Source organism: Paroedura picta, chromosome 9, assembly GCF_049243985.1.
Source record: "Paroedura picta isolate Pp20150507F chromosome 9, Ppicta_v3.0, whole genome shotgun sequence".
Classification (NCBI taxonomy): Eukaryota; Metazoa; Chordata; class Lepidosauria; order Squamata; family Gekkonidae; genus Paroedura; species Paroedura picta.
The window spans coordinates 27,379,696-27,395,204 of NC_135377.1; the positions used below are offsets into that span (position 1 = coordinate 27,379,696).

General features: G+C 41.0%; 1 protein-coding gene across 10 annotated transcripts in view; it reads left to right on the forward strand.

The window, feature by feature from the left end:
• Positions 1 to 15,509, forward strand: part of PAG1 (phosphoprotein membrane anchor with glycosphingolipid microdomains 1) — a 113,010-nt gene that overhangs the window by 34,876 nt on the left and 62,625 nt on the right. The window contains exon 1 of one of the 10 annotated variants that reach the window (XM_077352056.1): positions 11,736 to 11,755. The exons of the other annotated variants lie outside the window; for them this stretch is intronic. The gene's annotated coding sequence lies outside the window, so the exon portion shown is untranslated. Of the gene's footprint in view, positions 1 to 11,735; positions 11,756 to 15,509 lie in introns of those variants that run through there. 10 annotated transcript variants of the gene reach the window in all.

Consider the following 15,509-nt stretch of genomic DNA (forward strand, 5'->3'; position numbering starts at 1 on the left):
TTTCCGTTGTCACTAGCAACAGGAATTCCGTTCTAGTTATATGATAATCTCTGTGCCCACAACTGCACCTTGACCATGGTGTGAAAACTCTACGCAATTTGAAATTAACTGGAATCCTTTTGCTGTTGTAATTGCTGTTATTCCAAAGAATACTTTTCTGTTGTCATTGTGTGACATTAGAATGATACTGATGTGTAGAAACAAACTCACGAAACATCAGAGTGACACCTCACATTGTCAGTTTTGTCGGTGACGGTGTTGTCAATGACAAGGGTGTGTGGCTGACTGTGTACTCCTGAGTAACTCTGTAATTTGGAGGTTTTTTAATTGGTTTAGTAAAAGAATATTTACTTATACTCCAACTTTCTCAAGGTGAATTACTCATTTTAAAACAGTGCAATAAAAACCAACATAACAGCCAACAGTGACTAAGAATGGCTTACAGCATTAGTGAACAATGCACTAAGATATTACATACAATTTAAACAGAGCTGGCTTGCACAGTTGGAGAACAGTGCAATAAAATGTAATATATATATAAGGAATAAAGCAATGAAAGCTAAGTTTCATATACATTAAACAGTCTTGCATCCTGTTATAAAAATGGCCTTCTCAACAGATGTGCTTCATACATTCTGCAGCAGATGTGTCTAGGACATTTATTAGACCTGTGGGCAGCTGCCAGTCTTACCCATTTTCATGGTGGCATCTTCAGAATACTTTGCTCAGAAGCAACTTTATTCCCCTATTTCTGAACAATTCTGTTTTATACATTCTGCAGATTGATCAACATATAGGAGGTTATCTGCCCTTGTTCAGCAGGCCATCCCATCAGATGGGAGCCATGACAAAGAATTCTCAAATTCAGGCAGCTGTTGATTGCAAGCATTTGTAGGATGGTACATTGAGAAGACAATGGTTGGATGATCACTGTGAAACATTTTGAGAGACAGTATTCTATTGATATACAGGTCCGAGACTATGAAGGATCTTAAAGCTGTTACCTTAAAGACGGTTTCCGCACTGGGAACTTCACTGCCCCAGCTCCCGTGCAGGAGCACACATTGGAGGTGGATGAGGAGCACCAGGCCAAATGTTCCCCCATGTGGGTGCAGAAAGAGGCGGGGCAACCTGCCATGGCTAAAACTCCAGCCTGCAGCCCAGCATTAAACCTTCAGTGCGTAAACGGTCAAATTGAAGTCAGTAAGGAATTGGTAGCCAATGGAGTGATGGTAGAATAGGTGGAATATACATATTCCTCCTTGCTTCTGATAGTGATTGAACTGTATCAGCTCAATTAGTGAACTAGTGTTCTGTATCTGATGGAGTTTCTAAATTGTCCTCATGGGAAAGTCCGCACATAGTACATTACAATGATTTAGGTTATCATGGCATTGATCAGTGTGATCAGATTGGCTGGTTCAAGGTATGAGCTAAATGAAGATGGAAGAGAGCATTTTAGTTGACCTGTTTTGTACCACTTGGTCACAAATCAATCAATCAATCAAATACCTTTATTGATATAATCATAATAATAATAAAACATTTATACAAAAGACAAGGTGGTTCAGATCCCAGGTCACTTGGAGAAAATCCCATGAATGCCTTCAGTTATTTGAGGGTTATGATCCGATAAGAGAAAATGCACTATTGTTGCAGGACTGTGAGTCTTGCTTGCTCCCACAAGAGGAAATATGTACCGTTCTCTGAGATGGTTATGATGCTCACAAAAGAGGACAACGTGTTCCACTGACTTAGGGTTTTTTGCAGGACATGGGCAGAGTCTGTCGGTATATTGGATTTTAACGTACCTTTAGTCACTGCTGTTCAGCCTTGCTAGCATAAAAAATCACTTCAAGGAAGGCGATTTTAAAGATGTAAAGTACTCTGGGATCCTTTTTGCTGGAGATCTCAAAAAAGATGTTCTACATGCTCCAGTGATAGTGTTCTGATAGTCAATATCCAGGATTCGTTGCCTGATGATATTGTAAGCTTGGTTCTCTTCAAGGTTTTCTAAAAGCTCAATAGACAGGCCTATAGACTTTGTTGTTAATCTTCATGAACCAGAGTAATATAAACTTATCAGACAGTATAAGGTAGACGAGACTCCCAGCTTGGGCTCTAAAGTTTAGGCGGAGCCAGTATTTAAAGATACAGAGCCAGATACGGAGCCAGGCTAGAGTGTCCAGTTGGGTAAGTATATTGTGAGGGCAGAGATGCATTTGGGGAGGCCCAGTAAATGGCGAAGGTAGGTGGATTGCAGCCTCTCTACTCCTGCAGGGAGGGTCTATGCTCCATACTGGTATGCCAGTATGGCTTTGAAATCAGCGTGGCTTGAAAGATCTTAATAGCAGCAAATCTTTCATTCTTATTCTTTAAAGAATAATTGATATAGCAAAGATGCTGACTATTTTTAACATGAAGTTAATAGGTATGGAATCAATTATACTTTTGAGTCTAATCAGCTTTGATTAGATTATAGTGTCTTGCATATAGTTTTGTGGTTTCTAGTGATAAAGATGTAACCTTTGTTTTCCAAGACAATACACTAGACTCACTGGTATTCATCACAAAAGGTGACCCTTAGTCAAAGTTGTTTCTCTACCCTTCTTCCTCTCTTCCTCCCTAACAATGATTAAGGACTCCTAGTAATGACAAAAGTTCACAGGAGATTTAACTAGGTGTTACAAAGATGGCATCATATGATACTAAGTAGAGTTGTACCTTTGTAAGCCAGTTGAAGTCGATAGGCTTAGAAGGGTGTAACTCTGTATAGGATAGCACTGTGGGAATGGAGTTCTTTATTTGTAGTACATGCAGTGCACATTTCCACTTGTGGCACTGAATAAGATCCACACAGTCTTCAGTTGGATTTTGTGTGTGTGTGTTGCTGTTTGTAGCTCCATTTCTCTTGGACCTAAATGCCTATTGTGAGCCCACATTGGCAGTTCAGTTCTTCAGCTCGCAATAGATGTCCTTTCTCTGTATTATGAGATGATTCTGTTAATTAAAAAAACTCTCTTGGATTACTCACCACAAACAATTAGGATAGTATATTCTGGATAAGTGGCCATGCTAATCTGTGGGTGTCAAACAAGAGGGAATTTGTGCTACCCTTTTAAATGAATAATATATTTTTTATTGTGGAGTATGATTAGAACCCATTTCATCTGATGCATAATGAGGATCTTCAGGTGGCAGGTATATATGTGTGTATATAATATTAACACACATGCAGTTATGCAGAAAAGGATTGTAAATTGCTGGGTCAGAAGGCCAAGAAGTGGCCATAGTACAGGAGTAGTGGAAACATAAACAATGAACAATTAAATAACTGTATTTTCTGTGTGACATAAAAAGCTGTGGATGAGATGTCTCTTCCCCTACAAATTGTGTAATTTCACATGATCACATAAGCTCTTGCCCTACTTAGTTGCGATATGTGAACTCACAAATGTCCATGCCACAAACTTACAAAACAAGCTACATCTTTTAGTGCATGCATTCCCTCCTGCTCTTTCTCTCAGCATAAAGTCCTAGCGGGAGCTTTCCTGGGGAATGGGTAATATATGCTAAATCCTTGTTTTCACCATGAATTTAACAGCACCTTCAGTGGAGAAAGCCTTAGAGATAACAAAACCTAAAACTGCTCTTCAATACTTAGTAGCAAAATGTTTTGGCAGAAGGATAAATATCAAAGCATAGTGTGGAGTACAACGTTCAAGTTTTATAGAGGAATTAGATGGGGCTTTTACGGCTTGTGAGGGAACACTTTTGGAAGATAGACTCAATTGTACAACATATGAAATTCTCCCTCAGTTGTGCTATAAATTTAACAGGAAAGGTCCACTGAAGTGTTGTGGCCTTTGAGCAAGAAAAACGGATCAATGTGTGCCTTATGATGTTTTTATCTGCAGCAGATAGGCAATTAAAGCAGGTGAAAAGGTTACAACGCAGGGCATGGATTCACTTTCTCCTACCCCTTCATGTAATAACCAGTGCTGAGAACGAATTAATAAAGATGTCTTTTGGAAATGCAGGGTTGTTTTCTTTGTATCTATTAAATGTACCATTATACAGAGGAAGACAAAAGCTATGATAAACCACCTCGGTTCAACTCTTGCTTTAAAAATTCTCTGGGGTCACCATAAGTCAGCTGCGGCCTGACAGCACTTTACTTTTACACACACACACACACATACACACACACACACATACACACACTAGATAATGGCTTCAGTACCCCATGACACCGTAGCTACAGACTTGATTTGAAACACTGATGGTCTACACATTTTAATTCATAAATTAATATTTAATGTTGTTGCAGCGTACACTGGCTGTGCCACAACCGGGCAGTTCTGTTCCCTCTGCAAACTGGCCAAGATTGGTGCCTAAATGTTATATAAAAGTTTTGTAGAATTTCTCATTTAGATGTTTTCCAGTCAGCAGGCATTAAACCAGCACCATTGTCCTGCTTTTGGATGCATGTGCTTTGGACTTGATTGCAATGAGAGGTTGGCGGTTCATTATATAATTGTTAGTTGTAACCCCCTGCAGTTGTAACCCCCTGGATGAGGCAAGCAAGAATCTTCACATCTTCTGGGCCAGGAGCAGCAGCTGCTCTTAAAATCCAGCAAGATAGCATAAATTTCAGTTCCTTCTTTCATTTATATTAACAAAACGAGCTTTTGAACTTTTTGCCATTTGCAAGAATTTTGAGTTATCATTTATTAATTTTTATAAATCTGTTTAAAAAACACTGAATGCTTTCAGCACACAGTTAATTTACCATCTGCTCCTTAAAAAACACCCGGTTTTCTGTAGTAGAAAATATGTCTGAGATAGCATGAAAGCAAATTTATATCTGGTTCTGATTCCTTCTTGTGGCCTTCATTTGCTTGTTAATAGAAAATTTAAAGCTTTGAAAAACAGAAGGCAAATGTAAAATGGCTCCATAGTTTTACATATTTTAAAGGATAGGCGTGAAATTTCTGTTTTGTCTTCGTGTATACGCAGCTGGTCTTTGTGAAATATCAGCTGTATGGGTGGGATCCAGATTAAATGTTGCACTAAAAGAATTGTTCTTTCCTGAGTTTCCCGCTTTCAGTGTAGCCTTCCGCTTTCCACAGAATGTCGTTCCAGGAGAACAGGGAGACCCTGAGAAACAAGGAGATCTGCAGGTAGAAAATGGGGTGAGGAATCAGTTTAGTCTAGATCTCATCCTATGATTCTTTTCCATTCTTAAAGAATTATAACATTTGCATTTTGGATCTAACAAAGCTCTGTTTATGAAACTTGGCTCTTCCTCATTTATACCACAGCCCCCTACAGCATCCAATATGACAGTCCTGAGAGGTGCAGAATTTCAGGAACAGCATGGAATGCTAAAGGATAACAAAGGGGAGGGGAAACTGAAACAGTGAAGGTTTACTTATAGGTCAATTTGTGGTCATGAAATCTGAAAAACAAATGGAAAAAAACCCTTTATCAAGTCACAGGTTGTAGTTTAGAGAGGTAAGTGCATCTTTTAAAATATGAAGCTGAAAATTGTAATGACCTACTTGGTTAGTTGGACAGCAGAATTTAGGGACAATATTACATACACTTGCTATATTTATTTATTTTACTTCATTCACACCCCACCTTTAGTTCCAATAGGGACATAAGGCAGCTTACGTCGTATTCTTGTCCTCCATTTTATTGTCACAACCCTGTAATGTTCCTTTTGCTTATAAGTCGGGACAGAGTCCTCATTTGGGTTCCTGCTCTTCGCTTCACTTAGCAGAGATGGGTGTGTGAAAAAAAAAACAATAGCAAGGAGAGAGAAGGATGGGAGCAAATAGTTTGGGGATAAGGGAGCTCGTGCAGTTTGCAATTCTAATTCAGGAACAGGACTAAAGAGCAGGAATGCCACCCATCAGACTAAGCCAACAAACACAAATACGAGAGAGGGAAAGAGACTCTTCAATTGTAATATACACAATAAATACACCACAGGTTAATCTGAGACTCTGTGACTGGCCCAAAGTCACCTAAGCTTTCATGTCAGAGTGAGATTTCAAACTTGGTATCTGGCTTCAGGCAGATAACCAATATGAAAGCAAAAGAGCATAGTTAATACACAGTCTAGGGTTAAAGGTCAAAACCAGTAGGGCAATCCAGGTCACAGTTCAGAATGAGGCAAGAACCAAGAGCAGGCACACAAGAGTTAAGGACTGAGCAGGTCCTCACGCTACTAGACCTGTCAGCGGCATTTGATGTTGCTGACCACAAGTAGTTAGCCCACTGCCTCACTGGGGCCTGGATATGAGGAGCAGCCATGCAGTGGCTCATCTCTTTTCTCCGGAGCCGCACACCGAGCATTGCAGTGGGAGAGGAGCAATCAGCTTCTGTGTGGAGTCCCATAAGTGGCAGTCCCCTTGCTCACTATTTAACATCTACACGTATCCTCTGACCCAAAGCTGGTCTGGAGCTTTGGGCTGAGCTGTCACCAAAATGTGGATGACACCCAGCTATATCTCCTAATGGACAGCCAGCCCGATTCTCCCCCAGATACATTCGCCAGTTGTTTGGAAGCAGTGATGGGCTAGCTCAAGCAGAATCACCTGAAACTCAACCCTTCCAAGATGGAGAGCCTGTGGCTGGGTAGGAAAGGGCCAGAACAGGAGGTTCGCCTTGCCTGGATGAGGTGCAGTTGGAGATCTTGCCCTCAGCCAGGAATTTATGGATGATCTTTGACACTTCCCTGGCTATAGATGCTCAGGTCACAAAGGTAGATAAGCTGGCATTTTAACACCTGTGCCAAGTGAGGCTACTAGTATCCTAGCTTACCCTGGAGCACTTAGCCACAGTGATTCATGCCATGGTAATTTCCAGGCTAGAATTCTGGAACTCAGTCTTCTCCTTGACCCAAAAAGTGCAGCTGGTTCAAAATTCAGCTGCAAGGGTTCGCACAGGAACACCGTGGAGAGCCAACATCCAGCCAGTGCTGTGGCAGCTGTATTGGTTGCCAGCCATATTCCAGATCAAGTTTAAGGTTCTGGTTTTACCCTATGAGGTCATCTGTGGTCAGGGTCCAGTGTATCTGAGGGTTTGTCTCACTACTTATGCCTCATTCAGGCATTACACTCCACAAATCTGAACAGGTGGGTGGTCCCTGGCCCATGACAAGTGTGCCTAGCCTCCACCAGAGCCAGGGCCTTTTTGGTCCTGGCTCTGACCAGGTGGAATGGGATCCTGGAAGAACCAAGAGCCCCAAGGTGTTTGGTAGAGGCAGGGTGGTGGAACATCAATTGGGTCCCCCCTCTGAAACTCCCCTCTGTGGGGGCAAAGGAGACACGTGTAGTCCATTAAGGGCCAGAAGAGGAGATGGGTGGGAAGTTGTTGAAATGTTGGGTTATAATTTGTATTTTGATCAATTGTTGTGAACAGCCTTCTGGCAGGGAGTGGTGGTCAATTAATTATATTAATAAATAATACATTTAAAAAATAAGTTGCTTCCACATTACTTTTCCTTTTCTAACAGCTTTTAGCAGGAAATCCTACTGAGTCATTCAGAGCCAGGTGCAAATTATCTATGGCCAAGCAGCTCATGTGACTCAAGCTTACAGGTGGAGGTTGACTGGTGCTGAGCTGCCAGCCATGTGCACTTCTCTCTAGGCCTGCCTTTGGCCACATTCCAAGGGCTCTGGTGTCCTTGGGGATGAGACCAGTGGCTGTGAGTCTTCTGCTTTAGCTCCTGGGCTGTAAGGCTGAGGATGTGGTGTGCTGGCTTCATCCCGAGACTCTGCCTCTGCAACTGATGAAGTCTCCTCCTTGACCATCAGGTCTTCCTGCACCATCTGAGGGGTGGGGCTGGCTTCCTCCATCTCCTCCTCACCCGAGGAGGTATCAGCAGACAGATCCATGACACCTGGGTTGCTCAGATACTAGGCAGATTCTCTAACTCTACTCACACTGCCTCTATAACAGTATTCGCATCTGTCAGTAGGCTTCTTATATAATTTGTCTAATAGAAAAGGTGATTGAGAAAAATGAGCTGCATTGTCCACATTTTACAATGAGTCTGTTGAGGCTGAGGGCTAGATTCTAATGAATATATGGCAAAGACAAAATGGATTTGGTAGGGTCACTTGGTTTGAACGCTACTAGACAATATCATTTTTTAAATCCCCATGGAAATCTAAGGGTTATTTAAGCTTAGTAGTTAATGAAGCTATTATTTATGTATACTTTCTCAAATATTAAATGGGAGAAACTCCATGAATAAATTTGGGTTCAAGATGGTAGATTATAATGCATTTCTACCTCTCTTTATAATGCTTTAAAAATGTCTGAGATGCTTTCATTTGGTGGTAATGACCACCAGCCCATTAAGGCTGAGTTTATGGTTCCATTAGTCTAACCGTTGTCTGAGTGAGATGAGGATTTTGTGGGGGTCACAAAAGCCAAGATGTCATGAGATGGAAGCTGTCTGTTAAGGGCAGGAAAGGAGTCTCATCAGAATTAATTAATTTGCAAGCTATTTTCTAGCAGCCAATAGTAATGCCAGTTCAGCTGATGCATTCCATCACATTACAGCATTAGTCACATTAAGCCGTTTGGAAAGCATTTGACATAGTTTGACTAGGAAATTATGACTGTCAAGAGATCAAGCTGCAAGGCAATTAAAAACTCTTGTTTAGGGGAGAGCATTTAAAATGGGTGAAAGAAAAGAAAAGCTGTCATCACAAATCTATCATAAACCAAAGGATCTGACTTTTTGGAGGTTAATAATGGATACAGAGAGATACTGATCATACATTGAATCCTTCTTGGGAAGAAGGTTTTATGTATAGGTATATGGATTGGGCATGAGCCTCTTGTGGCGCAGAGTGGTAAGCGGCAGAAATGCTGTCTGAAGCTGTCTGTCCATGAGGTTGGGAGTTCGATCCCAGCAGCCGGCTCAAGGTTGACTCAGCCTTCCATCCTTCCGAGGTCGATAAAATGAGTACCCAGCTTGCTGGGGGGTAAACAGTAATGACTGGGGAAGGCACTGGCAAACCACCCCGTATTGAGTCTGCCATGAAAACGCCGGAGGGCATCACCCCAAGGGTCAGACATGACTCGGTGCTTGCACAATGGATTACCTTTACTTTATATGGATTGGAGCCTTCCTCCAGTGGAAGATGTACTACAGGAAGAGTTTGCTGTCAGTGAAACAGAAGCTTTGAATCTAACCAAGTGTTTCTAGCACCACCATTGATCCTGTAGATGTGCAGTATAATAAATAATAATAAAAATAGACACAATAATAAATAACAAGAATAATAATTTTGTGGACTCTTGGCTACTCGTTTCCAGAAAAGTTGCTACATTCTCTTTAATGGCAAAGCATGGTGAATATATGTTTACAACCACCACTATTTGGTGGGATATGTGACTGCTAAATTAAGTAATTTCATTAACTGGTATGGATAACAAACCATCCACTGTTTACCCTCTTGAATTACAGAAATGGCACAAGAAGGTTTGACTTGGAGAGTCTAATAGTTCACGAGGTTTCTTTCAGGAGGAATACTTTGTTCTAACTCAGCCTTTCTCAACTTTTTGACCATTGAGAAACCCCTGAAACATTCTTCAGGCTTTGAGTAACCCCAGAAGTGGCACGATCATGCAGAATATGGTTGAGAAGCATAGCTGTGTACATGTCTGGCCATGGGTTACAAAATTAAGATTAATACCAAAAATATTTGTAATTTGATAAATTTACATAAAATATATCACCAAATGTTTAAGAATGATTAAATTATTCCCTAAGCTCTTTTCTGATTAAATAGGCAGGCCGGCCATACTTGGCAAGCTTCCATGTCAGCTTCTGATTTTTATCAACTAACATGATTGACAGAAGGGTCCTTCTACTTCTCCCAGGATGAGAAGTAAGGATGAGTTTCTCTCATTTTATGATGGAGCCTGCAGTCAAAAGAAAACTTCTAGTGATTCAGGAGTTTCCACTCCAAATATACAGTTTTTCTGACAGTATCCAGTAAATTCAGCCTCAAAAACCACAGAAGGTAACACATTGTACCTTAAAAGTATAAAAATTCTCCTGTAGTTAAAATAAAAGTCAGTATTTGCCAGGAAGGCATAAGTGGCCCTGAATTTCAAGTGGAATTTACAGGAAAGTAGACAGTGAGACTGAATGCCATACAAGTAGGGTTGAGGTCCCTGTGCCCTGAGACACTGATCAAATGTAGGTCTAATGCTGCCTGGGCTCTGATGGCTGGGAGCACTTTGTGGACTCTTCCTTCTTCCCACTTGTAAGCCTGTGAGCATCTTTCCTCCTGTGCAGTGGTTGAGGCCACTATGTTTGGCATATAGTTAGCTGGCTAAAATTGGAATGCATGAACCTGCCATTTCTGGCTATAATTTCAGACTGAGCTGGCGGTAACTGTGGTTTGCAAATGAAATGCTGATCCTTCTTTGTCTCTGAAACTGAAAGGAGAGAAGGAAGAAGAAAAGGGGAAGAAACACACAAGCTTTATGTGGGATAGTGAAGTCATATGGTAAAGAAGCATAACAATATATTGTAAAATGATTTCAAGCTTGTTGCTCCTTGGTCAGATTCGAAAGCCAGCATGTTATCATGGTTACAATGTTAGACTAGGATCTGGAAAATCCAGAGTCAAATCCCCACTTTTGCCCTGGAAGTTTGCTAGGTGACATTGGGCCAGTAGCCCACTTCCAGTTTTAACCTACCTCACAGGGGTGTTGTGAGGATAAAATGAAGTGGGTAGAAGGATGTGAAAAGCAGGCTATAAATAAAGTAAATAAATACATCCATTCTAAATTGATACCCACAGAGCCAGGAGGTGGGGGTTTTTGGTGATATTTTCATGCTGCTCTTGTCAGTGTTTAAAACTCTCTTGTACTTTATGTCTTGTTATTCTGACATGTAATAGATCACAGGCCTCTATGATGGGGGAAAGAGAAGGGGGGTTATACTTGTACCTCCACTTTGCTCTGTTATCAGTTTACATTCCTTAAACTAAAAGGTTCTCCCCCAATTATTGTACAGGATTAAATGCAGGGTTAAATACCCTTTCCCCCTCAGTTTGACACTGTATCTGTGAGCATATTTCTAGGTATAAAACTCTTGTAGAATTTTATTGGAAATATGATTCAAGAACAGTTTGGTTAACCACAGTTGCATATTGGACCTAAACTTTAAGACATTTAAACATAGAAAGGGATACTGTATACCCATGGTGTCCAGTTACATATAGTTCGCTTTTTTTCTTTTAAAAAATTGTGACAACTGAAATTGAAATTTAAAGAGAAATCACTATTTTTATGTCATAGGAAGGAAAATCTTCTTTATGACAGGTGTGATGGGAGAAAAAGCTAGGGAGAGATATTTAATAGAAAAATCACCAGAGAGGAATGTTGTTGTTTTTTTTAAAGAAGCCCTTCCAACCATCTTCTGTTCTCAATTTAAGCCTTCTTGGCTAAGTTTCTAAAAGCAAAAAAATGTCAAGGACAACCTGCCTTGGCCAGGGTCATGTGAAGTTTGGCTGTAAGTGGATGCAGATGACAAGTGAACGCACTAATATAAGTTGGTCCAGTGAAAGGATTTTGTTTTTTTCCCATTTGTGTGATTTGTATCAGCTGCGTATCACTTCTATGCAGAACCTAACCAACATATACTTTGCCTTAGAATTTTATATCATACTGGGAATCTTCTTTGCTATGGACATCTCTGGATCAGTTTGGGGTATGATTGGTCTGTATGTGGTATTCTAGGCAAACTTCAAAAGGAGAGAAAGAGAAAACAAAACCTGGGGGGGGGGGGTTGCTGTGGTATCACTTTCTGCTAATTGATCTAAGTACTGTCGGAACATGTAAAAGAAGATAACAAGGATTGTGGGTGTTTCTTTCTTCATAGAAAGACAAGCAATACATTTTCCAGACGCATTTGTCTGCTGAAGGATGGTGCTTGTCCTCAAAAACTGGCTGTACAGTTTGCAGGGGTAGTCCATTGACTACAATTCCCATGAGCCCCTGCCAGCGGCTCATGGGAATTGTAGTCCATGGACATCTGGAGGGCTGCAGTTTGACTACCCTGCTTTAAAGGATTAAGCAAATAGAAAACTCAATTTTCTGCAATTATTTAATGACTTGTTAAATAAATGCTGCTGGTTAACTATATAAAATAATAGAATTGGTAGCCTTTCATATTAAAAGTGTGAAGCAACCTATCAGTCACACTTGGGGCTCTCCCTCAACGATTAGGTCATGAGATTTTAATACGTTTTCTCCTTTTAATGAGTTACAGTTTTTTACAGCGACTTCAGGCCAGAGTAATTTCAAACTCTTAATGACTTCTGAAGAAGGTCTGAATGTTTACTTTCATACTGGTAAAGTCAGCTACTCTCTTTGTTAGATTGAAAATAAGAAAATAAGAAAGCTAAGAAAATAAGGTTTGTAATGGGAAAAAATCAGTTCTAAGGACTAAGGATTCAAACAGCTACTTCAGAATTTCATGCACTAATTGTAAGAAAGCCATACTTTTATATATTTTCATCCCAACTATGCATGAGATGATCTACATGGCAATATATAAATTGATTAGAAATTGAAGCTAAAATGAAATATAAAAACACAGAACCAACAATAATATCTAGATAACCCCAGATTTACATGTTAAAATCATAAGCAAATAGGACAGGCTTTACCTGGGGCCTAAATGCCAACAGGAGAATTTCCAGAAGGGCTAAATAAGGCAGTGGTTCACCTGCTGCTCAAAAAGCATCTCTGGATCTGCAACAACTCATCAACTATCGTCCTGTCTTGTCCTTAGTGTTTCAGGGGAAGATGCTTGAAAGGGCTGTTGCAGACCAACAATCAGCATTCTTGGAAGAAGCTTCAGTCTTAGACCCATCCCAGTTAGGTTTCCAGCCTGGCTATGGGGAAGAGACAGTGCGTCACCCTGATGCATGACCCTCGTCGCCAGTTTGACTGGGGCGAGTTGGCGCTTCTCGTGTTATTAGACCTCTCAGCAGTGCTTGACATAGTTGACCATGAGCTTCTAGCTCACCACTTTGCCGATGCCGGGATTAGAGGGACTGCCCTTCAGTGGCTGATCTCTTTTCTACAGGATTGTGGACAGAGGGTAGCAATAGGAGAGAGTTCATCAAGCTGCCACCAGTTTGTAGGTGGAGTCCCTCAGGAAACAGTTCTTTCTACAATGCTATGCAGCATCTTTATGCGCCCTCTTGCTCAACTGGTGTAGAAGCTTGGGCTGGGTTGTCACCAATATGCCGATGACGCCCAGCTCTTCCTCCTGATGGACAGTCGCCCTGATTTTCTCTCAGAAGCATTAGCCAGCTGCCTGGAAGCAGTTACGAGGTGGCTCAAGCAGAGTCGTTGACTCAAGGAGAGAGATCCTGTGGCTGGGCAGGAAGGGTCCAAGTGGGGAAGTGTACCTACCCAACCTTGGATGGAGTGCAGCTATCAATCACTCACTTCACCAGAAACCTGGGTGTTTCTCAATGCCTCCCTCTCAATGGAGGCTCAGGTCATGAAAGTAGCACAGCTGGCATTCTATCATCTTCGCCAAGCCAAACTACTAGCACTCTACTTGGCCCGGAACACCTAGCCACAGGGATCCACATGACAGTCACCTCTAGACTGGACTCAGCAACTTGCTCTATCCAGGCTTGCCCTTAACCTTGATATGAAAACTACAGCTGGTCCAGAATGCAGTGGCCAGGGTCCTCACAGCAACACCATGGAGGCCCCACATTTGGCCCATCCTCCAACAGCTGCGCTGGCTTCCAGTTGAAATTCAGATCAGGCTTAAGGTTCTGGTAATCACTATTAAGGCCATACATGGTCTGGGCCGAGTGTACCTGAGGGGCCACCTTTCTGCCTATACCCTCAAAGAGCTTTACGCTCTGCTACCTCCAACTGCCTGGTGATCCCTGGCCCCAAGGCAACTCGCTTGACCTCAACCAGGGCCAGAGGTTTCTCCATCTTGGCCGCCACCTGGTGTAATGCGCTTTCAGAGGAGATCAGGGCCCTAATGGAACTTAGGCAGGGCCTGCTAAAGGGAGCTTCTCCACCAGGAATTTGGCTGAGGTCAACCTGAACCAATCATCTTCTATTGGCCCCCGAGCCTCCCTCCCATGAAATCCACCGCCAAATTGTCCTACCCACAGGGCTGTCAGTATGCTGTAGTTCTTTCCATTGTTCTACTCTTATTATTTTACTGTTCTATTGTTATCACTATATTGTTACTGTTTATAACTATTGAGTTATCTGTATAGTTTCCCTGTTTTATATAAACTGGCCTGAGTATCAGGGGAGGTCATTATAAAAATAAATTAATAAATATTTAAGTAGGAAGAGAATTCTGTGAATTCTATAGTGAATTCTATAGTGTTAATGCAAAAAAAAACCCAACAACCCTTTCCCAATAATCCAGGAACCAAAAAAGGTTAACCAATGGTTGAATTTACCAGATCCAACCAATGGTTCTCTTCTGTATTCTTCCCATCCTTGCCTGACAAATGAACAGACTGATTGCTGCTTGGCAGCTACAGTGAACAAATCATTTTTAAGGAGTTAATTTTTAAAAACCTTTAAGTTGTTTTATTGTTCCTATTGCATTGTTTTCTTAAATTGTTGTAAACTGCCCCAAACACAGCTATGCTGAGAGGGTTGTTTATAGAAATCAAATAATAAGTAAATAAACCTGAGGTCACCATGGCTAGTAGCTGATCTATCTATCTTCCATGGATCAGTCTAATCCTCTTTTAAAGCTGTCTATTCCTGTGGCCATCACTACATCATCAGGCAGCAATTTTCAGATTTTAATCACACTGTAAAGAAATGATTAACTATATGATTTAACTATACAAATAAGACTTCAGTATCCTTTTATTTAGAACATATCTTTTTAGTGTGTGTTTTTTTTAATGTGTATGTGGAATCAATAAAAGAAGGCACAATCCTCAATTTGCAAGATCTAAGAATGTCTGTTAACAATAGAGCATTTTGAAGGACGTTAATTCATAGGGTTGCCGTAAGTGAGAAATTACTTGATGGCATTTAATACACACATGAGGTGGTTAAATGTAACTATACACAAATGCATCAAATAACAAAACCCATACACAAATAATAGGCTTTTAAAAGTGATCACTGGATCACTTATGACTGAAAACCTTCCGAGAAAGGGGTTTGCTATAGTTATAGATGCATGGAGGAAAAGATGGAAACAGGATTTATGTGCACATATTTAATTTCTCCAAGGTCCTGTTGGAATGCCAAGAAGACTGTGTTAGGGAACACATTGTAACAAATGAGAATGGATACAATGTAATAGCATATTTTAAGTGAGCTGCGTCCAATTTGTCTATGGGTGGGATCACATGCTAGTGTTTAAAATTCATAGGAGATTGCTGTGATCAAAACTCCTCTCTTTTTAATTTCAGCCAACAGCAGCTGAGAGGGGCTTATGGTGG